Genomic DNA, 16,705 nt, shown 5'->3' on the forward strand with positions numbered 1-16,705 from the left:
TCAAGACAGCTATGACTTGCTACTTAGTCCATGTTTAAAGGGTATTTTAATATTTGTGTAATTCTAAGGCAGCTTTCCAAACATTTTTATGTCATGGATTTTTTTGTCATCTGGTGAAATTTATGAACTCTTTCTTAGAATAATATTTTAAATTCATAAAATAAAATACATAGAAAAGAAAGCTAATAATATTTAAATATCAATCAAAATACATGTTTTAAAATTCAAATTCACAGACCCTTTGTAAAAAGTGATGCTTCTAAATTGATATATCATATGATCATTTAGCATCTTCATAAGGTCAAAAATGTTATATAAGGAAATCTAGAAATTAGCGTGTGCCTCCTCCCCCATGTAGTGAAAGTATGAGGGGACATGTACAAGAATCCAAGTATCACAAATTATATGCAGGCATGATTATGTTATATAAATAATTGAAAAGAATACACACATTAAAAAGATCACACATTAACTGTCAATATATAATATAATAGAAAAACATAGAATTACATTTCTGGAGTATAAAGAAATATACAGAATTATTTAATAGAACAAATTTAATACTTTTAAGGATATTTGTTGGTATGTGGTCTTGATTGCCTGTTACTTTTCCCATCTTTTAGTAAAAAATGTAAAACATAAAAAATATAAAATATCTAAATTCCCATGTATTAATTAATATAATAGTTGTTGACTAAAGAAAAAACAACAATAAAAATAAAAACTAATAACATTTGCCACTTGGCTGCACCTTATGTGTCATAGTTGACTGTTCACTCTCAACTTAATCTGGTTCTAAGTCCTGCCTATTCTACCTTCATAATATCTCTCTGGAAAGGTGCTTTTCCTCTGACCCTTGCATCACTCTCCTAAAAGCCCTCATCACCTTACTCCAGGATTACTCCAATAGCCTTTTACTTGACCTCCTTGACTCAAGTCTTTCTACACTCTATTTCATCCTCTCCTTGACTGTCAAACTAATATTCTTAAGTCCAATCTGACCATGTTGTCTCTTCACTCCATTCAATAAATTCCAGTGACTCCCTATTACTTCAAAGACCAAATATAAAATCCTCTATGCATTTTCAGTGACCAACCTCAGGCCTGGAATTTTCCCTCTCCATATCTTGATGTTCCTGAGTTCTTTGAAGTCACAGATAAAACTCAGTCTTCTAGAAGAAGCTTCTCTTGATGGTATATGCTGGTGTCTTCTATCTAAGACTATCCTCAATTAAAGATAGGCAAATAAGCATGTAAATAGATCTCTCTCTCTCTCTCTCTCTCTCTCTCTCTCTCATAATTGTTTGCATATTGTTTTACCCCATTAAACTATGAACTCTTTGAGAGCCTGCATTTTTTTCCTTTGTATGTGTGTGTGTATATCTTCAGCAATTAACATAGTTCCTGACAGTAGGCACTTAAATGAATGATGACTTGTTATGAATTTGACTTGGGTGCACTTGGGGAGAATAGTTTCTATCTCTCTCCCTCCGAATCTTAATGTATACAATGGACTATTGAAACTAGATGACTTCTAAGATCCTTTTATCTTCAAAGGTATTATTAAACTTTGAATTCCTTTTTATTGATATCTGACAGCAATAACTCCAAAATGATATTTGATTTTTTAAATAATATTAAAAGACAAGTAAGAGAGACATACCCTTGTCTACCCTTTCTGATTATAGCATTAGAGTATAGTACATCTTGTAGTCAAAACTCTCCAGTGTATCATCACATAACTGTGTTTCAGGAAGGAATAGATTGTTAAAGGAGGGCAAATGAAAGTCACTTTAACTGTTTGTTTTTGGTTTTTTTTACTGTGTTTTTAAATCATGGAGGTCAGGGCATTGTAAACAAGTTTAATCCATATGTTCAGGTTTTTCTTTGTTTTTGTCATTGTTTTACAGTAAGACATTTTGGAAATGGTTTTATACTTATTCAGAAATCATCTTCCATTCGGGTTCAATTAGGGCCTCCATTAGATCCTCAGTGACCAAAACAGTAAGTGCTCCAGTTCTCATCTGTGTGAATGCAAAAATGTTTTAGATGTTAAGAAGACAAAACTGAAGGTAAGAAGAACATGTGAATGGTAGATGATAAACCAAAATTATGCTTCAGGGACAATTCAAATGCTTCAAATTCTACTTCCCCCTAGTTTAATGACTTTTACATCTGTTTGTAAAATGACAGAAGTTCCACTTGTATGGTTGTCACTTTTATATTCTTGAGGAATTATGTTTATATATACACAGAGAATTACTTGTATACATGGGGAAGTGAGGTAGCTGGCCAGTGAAGTCCCTAGTCTAAGAAGTGTGCTCAGATATCTTCTACCTAATACCAGTTCACATGGAAATTTTGGGAGACTTGCTTCTCAATATAATTAATTAGAATAGTTACTATGTTGTTGAAATGTCTTCCAACTTACTGTGTTACTAGAAGAAATGAAGATTCAGTGCTGAACAGGAACCTAGAGTATTTGCAAAAAGAGACAACCTACCTATTTCTCAATTTCTTTATCTTCTTGAAGTGAGGCAAGGATTGGGTTGAGGGGCTGCTTGGGGAGAAAAGGGTAATTGTCCTAGCTGCTACTCAACAGCCAGTGCCTATTTTTCTTCTTCTCCTTTTCCTGTTTTTAGATAATGAGTATTTTTAGAGTGGACGTCTCAGGTAACTAAGGAGCTTTGAACATCACAAGATCCAGTAAGAAGTCCTTTTGGTAACTGAAGTCATTAGTACTGTCCAACAGAATTTATGACTTTGGCCCCTAAAGCAGTAGAAGCTGACATTAAAGGAAGCACTTTCAGTCTAATTGAAAACTATGGCTTCTGTGAATGAGACCCATAAGAAGACAGAAATAACCTGGATATAGAAATTGGGAAGGGCATCTAAGCCTCAGAAGCCAGTCAACTGCTCAATCTAAAAGATGCTTCATGAAAATTTTATAAAGAGTGAGAATATTCTCAAGGCCAGGAATTTAAAGTGTTCCTCAGGCCCAGTTTTCTACATGGGTCCTTCACTGACTTTGAATTTGCATATTTTTTAAAGCCCCCTCATCCCAGTGACCTTATTGTATAAAACAAAAGAGCACCTATTTGTGGAGAGGGGAGGAGTTGTTTTATACCAATTACTTTTTGTTGGGACTGGAAGCTCAAATCCGTGTGGACAGTCTCGGGCGGGTAAAAGTGGGACTTCTAAATCTTAGAGTCTTACGAGGCCCTCCATGAACAGCGGGGGTTCGAGAAGGTCAGACCGAGCTAGCTCGGCTAGCTCGGGTATTTCCGCCTCTCCCCCGGAGATACCTGATGGGTGGAGTCTCCCTGCCCTCGAGGTCGTCCCGGATTGGAGCACACCTAGTTACCTAACAGCACGGTATTGAGATGCAAACTGTGTGGCTGAAGATTAAGTAGGATTGAGGAAGCCTAAAAGCTCGCTTAGCACGTGTGGAGCCAAAGAGAAAAGTAGGGTTCCGCTTCTTTTCTTTCCTCTCTCCCCTCCCCCTCTCTCCCCGCTTGTACTTCTACTTCCAATCCCTTAAGCTTAGCCTCCTTAGGAAATCTCCCCCTCTTCGTCCTAAGAAAGAAGACCTCCTGCACTTGTAACCGAAACCCTGTAATAAAGCTCAACCCCTGTTTGACTCTGGAACGTCCTTTCTCTCATACGTGCATCTGGCGTGGCCAGCCGAAGACCTCGGGAGGTGAGGTAAAGAAGACTCGGGTAGCCCAATACAGGCCTCTAGGCTTGGCAGTTGGCGCCCCAACAGGGATTGAGAGCGTAAATAATCCTGGGTGCTTTTGGGGTACACCCGGAAGGGGCTGTGAAAGAAGCGAGTCCCGAATCCTAGATTCGGAAGGAGAGAAAGGGGAGAGAAGCTTCCCAAACCCCTGGGAAAAGGGCAGGGATGAGGAATCAATTGCCAGTAATAAAGACAGAGGAACAGGAGGTCTGGGCTGAGAAACTTCACAGGGAATGCAGGGAGGCGGGGGTCACAATAGAGTTAAACGACCTCCGAGAATTTTGTAAGGAAGGGCCAGAGAGGCCAGGGCGGGATTGGAAAGAGAGTGGAAGCGGAGAGAGGGGAGGGGAGGACCCAGGCAAGCAGAAAGTTAAGCGGAAAGTTAAGGAGCGTAAAGAAAAAATAGACTCGGAGCTCCATCTAGCGGATGGAAAAGGCGAGGCAGGGGAGAATGTACCGTGTCTTCCCTCTGCGCCTCCTTATAGCACGCTCCATACTGGAGCGGATAGGACCTGCCTTAGCGGTCGCTCAGTACCCCGGCACTGGAAGCTCAAAGAAAGCCAAAGACCAGTGTGGGGAATAGGAGGGTGCCAAAATACCTTAGAGACAATGCACCCAGTAAAGTGGGAGGCAGAGGATAGCCAAAGGACCGTATGGCCGTTGGTGATTCCAGGACTTAGTTTTAACATCTGGGGCAGGGACATTATGAGCCGCCTCGGGATGAAGCTATCAAATTTTTAGTAAGGGCCATTGCAGTTGCACTGGAGTCCCCACCCTTGAATTGGAAGTCAGACACCCCGATTTGGGCCCTGACTCCAGAAAAACTCCAGGCACTACAACTATTGGTTAAGGAGCAATTAGCACCCTGGAATGCTCCTGTGTTTGTTAAAAAGAAAAAATCTGGGAAATTCAGGTTCCTTACAGATGTTAATGAAGCATTTGTAAGCACCTGGCAGCAACTATACCTAAGTAAAGAGCCAGTTTGCATCCTTATCAATTTTACCTTAAAGGCGATCCTTGCTAAACAAAGAAGGGGAAAAGGTCGCCTAATACAATCAGAGCTAAGATCAAGAGGCCTAATACAATCAGAGCTAAGATTAAGAGGCCTAATACAATCAGAGCTTGATACAGCTGTCTCAAAAAAAAAACGCACATACTACTCCAGCTATGAGACATTTTAAGATACTAATAGGGGGTCGAGGGTATGTTTGTGTCTCCACAGGAAAAGGTGATGCGTGGATTCCCATTAGAAGGATCAGTAGGTGGGAACCGAGGTCGGAGACGATGGAGATGCAGGAGGCGGAGACCCCGGAGAGCCCAGAGACCCCGGAGAAGGATCATACACCACCTGAGCCTGCTGCTGACAGCTTTAACCTTGCTGCCCAGAGAGGAAGCAGCCCTCATCACAACCGCAGACACTGCTGCTGACAGCTTCAATCTAGGCATCCTTTTTTCACCAGCTGAATGAGGACTTTGATATCACAAACCCAGGACACTTGGGTGGGGAGGAGGTGACCAATTTTATACCTGTATAGATCCATTTGCAAGATTAAGGGAGTGGTGATGTAAGGCGCCTACACCACCTGCTTCTCTTAAAATATGCTTTGGGATTAGTTGATTGCACTTCCCCTGTTGTAACTCAGCCATTTAGTTTCATCTTTGTTTTATTTGATGCCTCCCTTTGTCAGTTGTGCTAGCTGCAGATTTCTGTGTGAATGAAGTCTTGTTGTAAGGTACTCATATGCTAAAGGCCTTCCTAATCCACTCAGCCTCCAGCCACTGTTTGCTCTAGAGCCAGGTGCGCTCCGCGCATATCAAAGAAGGGGAACTTTTGCTATGCATTATCAGTAAATTCTTTTTGTAAAACCTCCTTGATACTCCTTGGTTAGTTGATAATAGGGGGATATATCAGATAGATCTAGGGAGTGATAGTTTTTCAATTCCTAGACCCTCAGGGTCAATCTTCAAAGCCTAAGGGTGTAGTAGTTAGCCACCTATGTAGATACATTTCAAAAATAACAGTGAAAATTGGAAGAACTGTCTCATTGAAAGGGTGATCTCTCTTTGAATTTCTTCATCTCTGTCTCTTTCTTGATCTATCTATCTATCCATCCATCCATCTATCCATCTGTCTATCTATCTATCTATCTATCTATCTATCTATCTATCTATCTATCTATCTAATAGTCTCTAGATTGCTGCTTCACGTCCCTTTGACTTAGATCAGTTTTACAATTCATTTTTCTTTCTCTTCTTAGCTTTACAGTTACCTCCATGACATTAATCTGTTGAAAAGAACAAGATATCATCTTTCACAAGGAACAAGTCATAAATATTTCAATAAAGTGTTCATAATCCTTAGCAGCAGATGGCTGTCCTATAAGGACTGCCAACTGAGGTTTTGCGGACAGAATCATATTAACCATGAGAAACTGGGCTTAGGCCGTGCCCCATTAATGATAGTTTTCTGTTAATCAATCACAGTTCACTGATTTTCTGATATCTGTAGCTCTCAGGACCTAATCTGATCCTTTTGAACTATTCTTGCCAATACATCCTAGCTAAGCTATTAGGTAAAGTAATATTGGCTATGTGTGAGATGTGTTATTGAGATAAAATTAGATAAAAAAATTAGATAAAATTCATCTAATAAACAGATAAATAATATGGAGAGATACAGATCTGTAAAAACATAGGTATTGATATCACACAAATTATCTTAATTAACAAAAGTTAAAGTCCAGATACATCTAGACAAGTATACACACAAGCATATAAATATAGAGATAGAAATGAAGATGGAGAAAAGATTACGCTATAAAAGGTTAAACAACTAGCACTTTGGGAGAAATGTACACACCGTACATTCCTACATTTAATCCATGTTATTAATGTTTCTTAAGTCTGCACAATCAACAAAATTAAAAAGCTTTGATTTATAGTGTTTCCATGATTCAGATGTGCAAATACATTGAAAAAAATGTTTATGGTTCTCAAGAGCCTATGTGTTGGTTCCAGTGTACCACTTGATAGAGATATGGATAAAGATGTCACACACTATTCACAAGTAATGCCTATGTACACACATACACTCATATATATGAGTTAGTGATATATATATATGTATATATGTTTTATTTATATTTATATATATGTATATGTGCATGCATGTATGTCACACAAAAACACCTAGTAACTCAGAGAAGAAAAATTAAGGAAGCTAAGTTGGCTTCTTAAAAAGAAGCAGACATGAAATATAGCCAATGTCCCAAGACAAGTTCAAGTCTAGAATTGATCCATCAAGTGGACGATAGTCTTCCAGGACAAATGATGTCTTTACTTTAAAGTGCAGAATATTTAGGCTGGAAAAGTCCTTTACAATCCATTCTCCATTTTTCAGAAGAAGAAATTAAGTACCAGAGAGTCTCCATGATTCTCTCAAGATAATGTGGCTCATTAATGACAGAGGAAGGACTGGAATTTAGGTTTCTTGACTCCCTTGTCTCATTTTTTTTCCTCACTTTAATCAGAGGTCAACAGTGGGAAATATTAGATTGAGTAGATTGGATTCTCATATGGAAAGGGAATCAGGGTAGACAAATCATTTTTAATGATAGAAATTGCAAGGGAAGAGAATAAGAATTTGTGAAAAGAAAGATATTTTAGCTATGGGCCCAAAGAGAGGGAAAGCTTCCATGGTAGCTGTCTTTTTTAAGGTGCTAGGTATAAGATCTGAAAGTGATTTTTGAAATTCAATTTGAAGTTTAAAAAAGAAACATTGACAAAAGAATGGGGAAAAGCCCTTTTGATCCTTCAAATGATTTTGCTAGCATAATGTCACAGATAAAACCCATGAAGGGAAAAGGTCTAAAGTTGATCAGGCAGAAGCTCCTCATGTCACCATAGATATATTTCAAGTTCATTTCAGTGGATATCCTAGCCTGATGTAATAAAGGCTGCAAAATGAAACATCTGAGTGGCATTTTAAGTGTGATTATGGACCAGAAAATTATTACATTCAAGAGACATCTTATTTAACCTTTCTGCCACAAGAAGATCTTGGTGTTTCTTCACTAAGAAGAAAAAATAATTTAAATTTGCTATGAAGGGAAAAAGGTTGCCAGTTTTTATTATAATCTTGGTATACACAATGCTTTTATTTACTTCTTAAATAAATTTTGTTTATGTTTTCTATTTCTTGCATCACCATAGTGTTCCATGTATTCCTCTCTCCCTTTCTCCTTCCCAATGAGTCTTCCCATATGACAGAATACTTTGGAAAGGAAAAAGAAAAAAAATCAGTACAACTGATTGATATGTTGAACAAGTATATAATATCATCTCTATGAAGTGTACATATATATATATACATACATACATACATTAATGTTTATATATCTTGTATATCAAAACTTTTTCACCTAATTTTGATGCAAAGATTTTTATCCTCTGTTTGAACAAGATGCATTCCTGAGGTCTGTACAGAAGCCTTTAATTTTCAAGTTGTCTCTTTTACTATAAACAATGTACTATCATTCTTTTATCACTTTGCTTCAAACTTTTTTTAAAGGTGGTTCTATTTCTATTGACTTTCTATCACCTTTGATTTCTTCTTCTTTAACATTTCTCTCTTCCTCTCCTCTCTATCACTTTATCCTGCTCCTTAATTTTTAAATTTCTTCTTTACCCCTGCTGATAAAGGATTTCTCTCTCTTCATTATCCATATTCTCTTTGTGTTTACTTCAATCTATCACTCTCTGTTTCATGATCCTGATAAATATCCAGTGCCTCTCTTTTCTCTATTTTCTTCATGTCCTCAAAGCATCCATTCTACCCTTTCCTCTCTAGAAACTTTCTACCACTTCCCTGTAGGACAAGGATACCTCTTTTCCATTGTACTTCACTTCCAAAATAATGCTGATTAGTTTTGTTGTTAAAGAGGAGACTGACCCATGTTGGGACACTTCTCCCACTACATCCCTGATGATGGAGTCCACCACTAATCTATATCAGCTCTTGTTGACCTTTTCTTCCATATTTTCCCAAATCTCTCTTCCCTGTATTTATACTTTCTAGTCTTCCAGGTTCCACTGGTATTTAGGAGTTCCAACTCTCCCCATATTACCTTACCCACTTACCCCCATCCTTGCACTCCCAGAACAAGTAGGCTTTTCAAGCACCAAATCTTCCAGGTGTCATCCAAAGCAAGGTCTTCAATGCCCTTCACCAACCATCTCTTGTCAGTCATAGAAACATTCATTAGTGGAGCTTCCTTCTGCTTCTAAAATAAGACCTCTTCTCCCCCTCACCTTTGGATTTGCCCCACTGTCTCTTCTCTTTCTGAGACCATAAAGGTCACCCCTCATTTCTAGCTCTTTGTTTAACCCTGGTGTATCACTCACTCTTTCTCTGTTTCCCTGCTCCATCCCGCTTTTTATGTATTCTCTCATAATGTAATCATACTAAACTGTAGTCATTGTATTGCCAGGTTCATCCATAATAACCCCTATTCCTTTTCTATCACTTTACCCATAGCAGATTTCTACCTTCAGACCTGAATTCTTGTGTATACCTAGAAAGAAGTCTCCTACAGGTACTGGTCTACTCATTGCCACTCTATTGCTATTATCACCTTTGCCTGCTTGATATTTTTTTATTCCTCCTACATTTCTGTTGTTTGAGGTATTAGAAAAGTAAAATATCTTTTCAGTTCTAATTTTCTTTCTGAACATGTTTCAAACACTTCTTTGTTATAGAATGCCCATGTTTTTCCCTGTTTGGCAACACTCAGATTTTCAGGATAGTTTAGAGTGTGCTGCATCTTGAGATCCACTGCTCTTTAGAACATATTCTTCCATTCCTTCCTCCTTTTCCTAGTGACTGTAGAATAATCCAGTCATTCAAATTTCCTTTTCTTTGTTTTTGAAGGTCTTTCTCCTGAAGGCTTTTGGGACTTGTGCTTTCTGAATTGAATTGTTAAATTTAACTACTCTGTGTCTTGGAACATGTAGAGGTGTTTTTCCCCCTTTCTTGGAAATTATATGTGAATTATTTCAATTGAAATTTCATTGTCTCTTTAGTAGTTTTGGGTAGTTATTGTCTATCATTCATTTCATTATGGTATTAAAGTATTCTTATTCTACCACATTATTCTGAGGGACCTATCATCTTTAGTGATGCCATTAAGTTTAGTATGTTTTCTTTGCACAATGAGCATATTTTCTTTTAAAGTTACTTTTTTTTTTTTTCTTTTCTTCCTGGTTGTACTTCATTTCTATGGAATTGCATTCCCAATCTTTTCTTCTCCCTTTTGTTTCTTTGGCAAGGCTCGCCATTGCAAATTACAGGTTTCCTATGCTATTCACTATTTTTTGCCATGAAGGACATAAATTCCAGTCTTATGATTCTCATTTCTCTTTTAATAGTGCATTATTTCTCCATTTTCTCCACAAATTCAACAAGGTCCTCTGTCTCATCACGTGTTGGATTATTTTTATATAGTATTTATTCATAGATTTCTGAACTCATTTACTAGTTCTGGAGGGCACATTTCCTTCCTTTATGCTTTTCTTCCTGTTGATTTATCTGTCAGTATTCAAGTTCTTTGAGTTTTCTTCCTGCAATGTTTGATACCTTCAGTCTGTCCCCTACTATCCTTATTTTCTTTTCTGACTTTCATTTGATGTGATTTCCTTGGGGGCTGGACCCCACAGCATCTCATTCTAGTCCCACACTAGATAATCCACAGTTCACCAACCTAGATTTCTGCCACAATAAAATTTTGGGTGGTCAAAATTTCCCAAAATAGGTGCTTTGCATCATTCTTCATGCTTAGTAGGATGCTCCACAGCTCCCAATGTACAACATGTGCATGCTTGTAATCTCTTTCCCACTCTCTATCATTTAGTTCTCTGATCTGGCATCAGTAGTTCAGAGGTTTTTAGAACTAGTATTTCTAGGTTGGAGCCCTGGCAGACTTTAGCTTCTGAAGGGATATGATCAGACTGGCTATCAAGGCTTGTGCAAAATGCCACAGCCTTGAGCCAGGGTCTCCACAGCAACTGACAGAGTGAAAAGAGGACAGTGTCCAGGGATGGGTTTTGATGTAAGCTTATGTATGACACCGAATATAGCCTTGCTACTAGAAGTATGAGGAGTAAAGAAGGGATAATAAGGGAGCTCAGGGTCAGTAAGCTTCATTTCTTTTGTTTGTTCATTTTTTTTTTTTACCTTTTTTGGATTTGAATTTCTTATAGCATAGAGAAAACAAAAATGCATTATCTTTGGTGCAAAATTTCTGTTTCAAAGGCTTTGAAAGGTTGTAGGGATTGGAGAAAATGTCTAGTCAGTCATTTTGTTCCTCATGTGGCCAAGAAGTCTTAATGTGTTGTTGATGGCTTCAAAAATAGTCACTTCAAAATTAAACTGCCACCCCACCAAAAATAAATGATTACATCAATAAATAAAAAAAAGAAAAAAATACTTTTATAACAAAGTTTTCTTAAGCCAAACCAAGTGACATATTGATAATATCCTAATTCATTCCATACTGGTTAGTCAGCAACATTCTTGAATGTGGCAGGAACTAAATTAAAATTGAATTGTGAAATATTTAACAGACAAAATAAAAATACAGTATAACATAAATCATATCAGCATCAGTTCACACAAGTCTTTCCAGGTTTTTCTGAATTCGACCTTCTCGTCATTTCTTATAGCACTACAGAATTCCATTACATTCACATAACATAACTTGTTCAGTCATTCCCCAGCTGATACTCCTTTGGCACCACAAAAAGAGCTACTATATAAAAAAATTGTATATGTACATCCTTTCCCCATTTTTATGATCTCTTTGGGATGCAAACCTAGAAGTGGTATTGCTAGATCAAAGGATATTCAAAATGTTATAGCCCTTTGGACATAGTTCCCCAGCATGGTTGGATTGGTTTACAACTGCACCAACAAAGTATTAGTGTTCCAATTTTTCTGCATCTTCTCTAACATTGACCATTTTCCTGTTTTGTCATGTTAGTCATTTTAATAGATATGATGTGGTACCTCAAAGTTGTTTTGATTTGCATTTCTTTAATCAGTAACGATTTAGAGCATTTTTTCAAATGACTGTAGAAAACTAATTTCTTCCTCTGAAAACTGCCTGTTCTTATCCTTTGACCATTTATCAATTGGGGTCAGCAAGCCCAGTGCTCTTGGGTTGGGGGTGGGGAATCTGGCCCTTGATCACCTGCTCACCTAGGCCTTGAACTCCAATGTTTGCCTGTTAGAGGATTTCTCCCAGCCTGGGGCTGTGACTCCTGGAGTTGTGTTTCCTGAAGCTGTGCTGAATCACTGGGAGATTTGGCCGCTAGAGAACTCTGGTTCACATGGTGGTTTTCCTGAGTTGGTGTCTACCAGTTCCCCCACTTGTGTTTACACATTCAGGGGTCCTGGTGATGGTGCTTGCCTGCTCCACCACCCTGGGGCTCAGAATAACCCCTTGGTTTGCTGAGGTGGGGCTAGTCACTAACTGGATGGGACATCTCCCTTCCTGTACTGCTTCCCCTCCCCCAGAACAAGAGGGGCCTTTCCCATTAATCCCCCAAGCTTCCTGGGCTGCAAGACTGGTGTACTCTGTCTTTCTACTGGCTCAGCTGTTCCAAAACAGCTGAGAGTAACATTTTTCTGGGGTAACATTTTCTGGACTTTCAAAAGTCCAGGAGGGTAAGAGTGATTAACTTTTTACTCTGCCATCTTGGCTCCCAGAGACAAGTCTAATCAACTGAATTCTTTGGAGAACAGGGCAAAAGGACAGATTAAAGAGAGATGCTATGCCTGAAAAGGGAATGGTCATGAAGTTAGGAGAAAAGTGGCTTCAAATCCAACTGGAGACCTTGAATATTTTTACAATGTGCATATCACTGAAAGTGTCTAAGCCTCAAGATCTTCTTGCATATAGTAGGCATAATAATACCTATTGCATCCATGTCAGAGGGTTATTACAATGATCAAGTGAGATAATTGATGTAAATTGAATACTTCTAAAGCCTTGAATAAACATTATATATTATTAGTATCTCCATAGTCCTTTCCAGCTTAAGATCTTATGATCTAATTTCATGAAGAACCTAGAAATGCCTTTCACTAAAATCACCTACTCCTTTTATTTTATTCTTAATAAATATTCCCTAAAACAAAATCATGATGCAACTACTACCAACTTCCTCTAATTGTAGGCATTGATATCTGCAAATATACACACAAATTCAAAAATGATTTGGGATTGCAGTATTTATAGTGTGAAAAATTGTTCTACCAATATCTACTATAATGCATTTTTTGTATTAAACTAGGTCTCAGGGAGGTAATTAAACCAAATAACAATTAATATACTTGCCCATAATCACACAACTATCTATCAGTAAACATTTGATTGTAAAAATATTTATCAAGAGACAGTTATGAACAAAAACTTTGAAAGATATCAAAGGCAGAAAGGAGAGACTTTTGGGAGCCAAGATGGTGAAGCAAGCAGTGAATCACTGTAATCTTAATATACTCACCTCCAAACAACCATACATATCCCCCCAAAACAAATCCTGGAACATCAGAACCAATAAAAAGATGGAGTGGAACAATCATTTAGCTGCAGAAATTTAGAAGATGAGCAAGAAACCCCATCTCACTTGAGTAAAAAGGGAGCACAATCCAGGAGAGGAAAGATCCCAGCAAAATAGCAGCAAGCCCCACCTAAGCAAACCAGTGGGAGATCCTGAGATCTCCCAGTGTGGTGGAGCAAGCAAGTGCCAACTCCAGGAATTACCCCCTTCCCCCCCCCCCCCCACATACCTCAGCACAGGCAGGGGAACCAGTATATCCCAGCTCTGAAATATATGGCATACTTCAGCACAGTCGTGTAACCCTGGGCAAATAGCCATCCTCCATTGGCCTGACCTCCATGTGCTTCAGTGTAACCCTGGGCAAACAAACATCCTCTAGCAGTGGGCAGAACTCTACACATTTCAGCATAGCCCCAGCGAAATGAAGAAACACCTCACCAGGCCTCCACACATTCCAGATACCACCCCTGGGATCCTACTTCAGCATGAGCTAAGCTGCAAGACCCCTATGCTCTCCAGCAGTGCCATCTACTCCCACCCTACCCCTTCAGTACAACGCCAGACACAAAGATCCCCCAGGGGACTCGGGGCCACATCAACACAACATTGGGAGGGCCTGGACCTCTTGACAAAAGAAGCCTGAGACAGTGCCCCTTCAACCCAGGGGCAGAGGTCAAATTTAAAAGAAAGAAAAAATGTCAAATTTATCAAAAAAACAAACAAACAAAAGAATCTGGCCATAGGAAATTATTGTGGTGACAGGGAAAACCAAGACTCAAACTCAGAAGAGGACAATGATGTCAAAACAGTTATAGACAAAGTCCCAAGGAAAAATGGGTCATCATCTCAAGCCCAGAAACAACTCATGGAAGAGCTCAGAAAGGAGCTTAAAAATCAAATAAGAGAGACAGAAGACTAAAAATGAGAAAATAGATGAGAGTGGTCCAAGAGAATTATGAACAAAAAAAGAGTCACTAGTTTGGAAAACTGCTTAAAGGGTAGAATTGGCCAACATGGAAAGGAGATACAAAAATCAACTGAAGAAAAGAACTCCTTAGAGAGTATGCTTGGACAAATGGAAAAGAAAGCATAAAGGCTAATTAAAGAAAACAACACCTTAAATGTTACAATTGCATAAGTGGAAGTTTATGACTCTAGGACACATCAAAAATCAATCAAACAAATTTCAAAGATTGAAAACATGGAACAAAATGTAAAATACCTCTTGAGAAAAACAGCTATCCTGGAGAGTAGATCCCTGAGAGATATTTCCAGAATCATTGGACTACCTGAAAACCATAATCAAAAGGACGACCTGCTCAGCGTCTTTCAAGAAATTATCAAATGATATCCTAGAACTAGAGGGCAAAATAGTCAATGAAAGAATCCACCTATCACCTCAGCAAAGAGATCCTAAAATAAAAACTCTAAGAACCATGATATCCAAATTTCAGAACAATCAGATCAAGTTAAAAAGGGGTCAAAATCAAATATTGGGAGTCACAATCATGATTATAAAGCACTCGGCAGCTGCAACATGAAAAACATGGAGGTGACATAACATAATATTCAGGAAGGTGAAGGATCAAGGACTATAACCCAGAATTACTTTTCTGGCAAAATTAACCATAATATTTGAAGGGGAAATGGCAAGCCTAGAGGCCTGTATTGGGCTACCCGAGTCTTTCTTACCTGTCCAGGTCTTCGGCTGGCCACGCCGGATGCACGTATGAGAGAAAGGACGTTCCAGAGTCAAACAGGGGTTGAGCTTTATTACAGGGTTTCGGTTACAAGTGCAGGAGGTCTTCTTTCTTAGGACGAAGAGGGGGAGATTTCCTAAGAAGGCTAAGCTTAAGGGAATGGAAGTAGAAGTACAAGCGGGGAGAGAGGGGGAGGGGAGAGAGGAAAGAAAAGAAGCGGAGCCCTACTTTTCTCTTTGGCTCCACACGTGCTAAGAGCTTTCTGGCTTCCTCAATCCTACTTAATCTTCAGCCACACAGTTTGCATCTCAATACCATGCTGTTAGGTAACTAGGTGTGCTCCAATCCGGGACGACCTCGAGGGCAGGGAGACTCCACCCATCAGGTATCTCCGGGGGAGAGGCGGAAATACCCGAGCTAGCCGAGCTAGCTCGGTCTGACCTTCTCGAACCCCCGCTGTTCATGGAGGGCCTCGTAAGACTCTAAGATTTAGAAGTCCCACTTTTACCTGCCCGAGACTGTCCACACGGAATTGAGCTTCCAGTCCCAACAGGGAAAAATGATGATTCAATGAAATAGAAAGATTTTAAGCCTTCATAAGAAGAAGGTCAGAAGAAACCAAAAATTTAACCTCCAACAACAAGACCTAAGAAAAACATAAACAGGGGGAAAGAAAACATAAGAGATTCAATAGAACGAAATTATTTACATCCCTACATGGAAAGATTATGCTTATAATTCTTTTTTTTTAAACACTAATAGTACATCTAGAAGGAATATACATAGGCTAAGAGTATTGGTATAACATGAATATGAGAGAAAGACATAAAAATAATTAAGGGATGAGAAAGAGGAATTCACAGTGGGCAGAAGGAAGGGAGAGGAAGAACAGAGTATATTATTTCACATAATGAAATGGAAAATGGGAGGGTAGGAAACTAGCATTGCTTAAACCTTAGTCTCATCAATAGTGACTCAAAGACAGAATCATACACTCATTCAGCTAAATATAAAAATATGTCTTACCCAACAAGGAAGTAGGAGGACAGGAGATCAAGTAAAGAGTAGGGGAGAGAGATAAGGGAGAACAGATCAGATGAGGCGGTAGACAGAAGTAAGTCACTGGTGAGGAGGGAAAGGGTGAAAGGAGAGGGAAGACAAAGAAGAAGAAGAATACAATGGAAGGAAATAGGCAGGGAGTAATGATAATTGTGAATTTGAATGGAATGAACTCTATCATAAAAGGAAAGCAGATATCATGGTGGATCAAAAACCAGAATCCTACAATTTGATGTTTACAAGAAACACTTGAAACAGCGAAACACACAAATTAAAGGTAAGGGGCTGAAGACCAATCTGTTATGCTTTAGCTGAAGTTAAAAAAAATGCAGGATTAGTAATCCTGATCTCAAAGTAAAAGTAGAAATAGACTAAATTAAAAGAGATAAAGAAGGAAACTACATCTCACTATAAGGTACTACAAAAAATGAAGCAATATCAATACTAAACATGTATGCACCAAATGAAATAGTATCCAAGTTCTTAAAGGAGAACTACAGGAATTACAGGAAGAAATATATAGCAAAAATATACTGGGGGGACCACAACTCTCCCCTATCAAAACTTGATAAATACAACTAAAGAAAAG

General features: G+C 38.6%; 1 long non-coding RNA gene across 1 annotated transcript in view; it reads right to left on the minus strand.

Annotated features, from left to right (window-relative positions):
- Positions 1–1,826: 1,826 nt before the first annotated feature.
- LOC140511955 (uncharacterized) overlaps positions 1,827–16,705 on the minus strand; it is a 35,926-nt gene continuing 21,047 nt past the window's right edge. Inside the window, exon 3 of the long non-coding RNA XR_011969731.1 lies at positions 1,827–2,024. This is a non-coding gene — a long non-coding RNA (uncharacterized lncRNA). The remainder of the gene's footprint in view (positions 2,025–16,705) is intronic.

The sequence above is a fragment of the Notamacropus eugenii genome, chromosome 6 (genome assembly GCF_028372415.1).
Source record: "Notamacropus eugenii isolate mMacEug1 chromosome 6, mMacEug1.pri_v2, whole genome shotgun sequence".
Lineage (NCBI taxonomy): Eukaryota > Metazoa > Chordata > Mammalia > Diprotodontia > Macropodidae > Notamacropus > Notamacropus eugenii.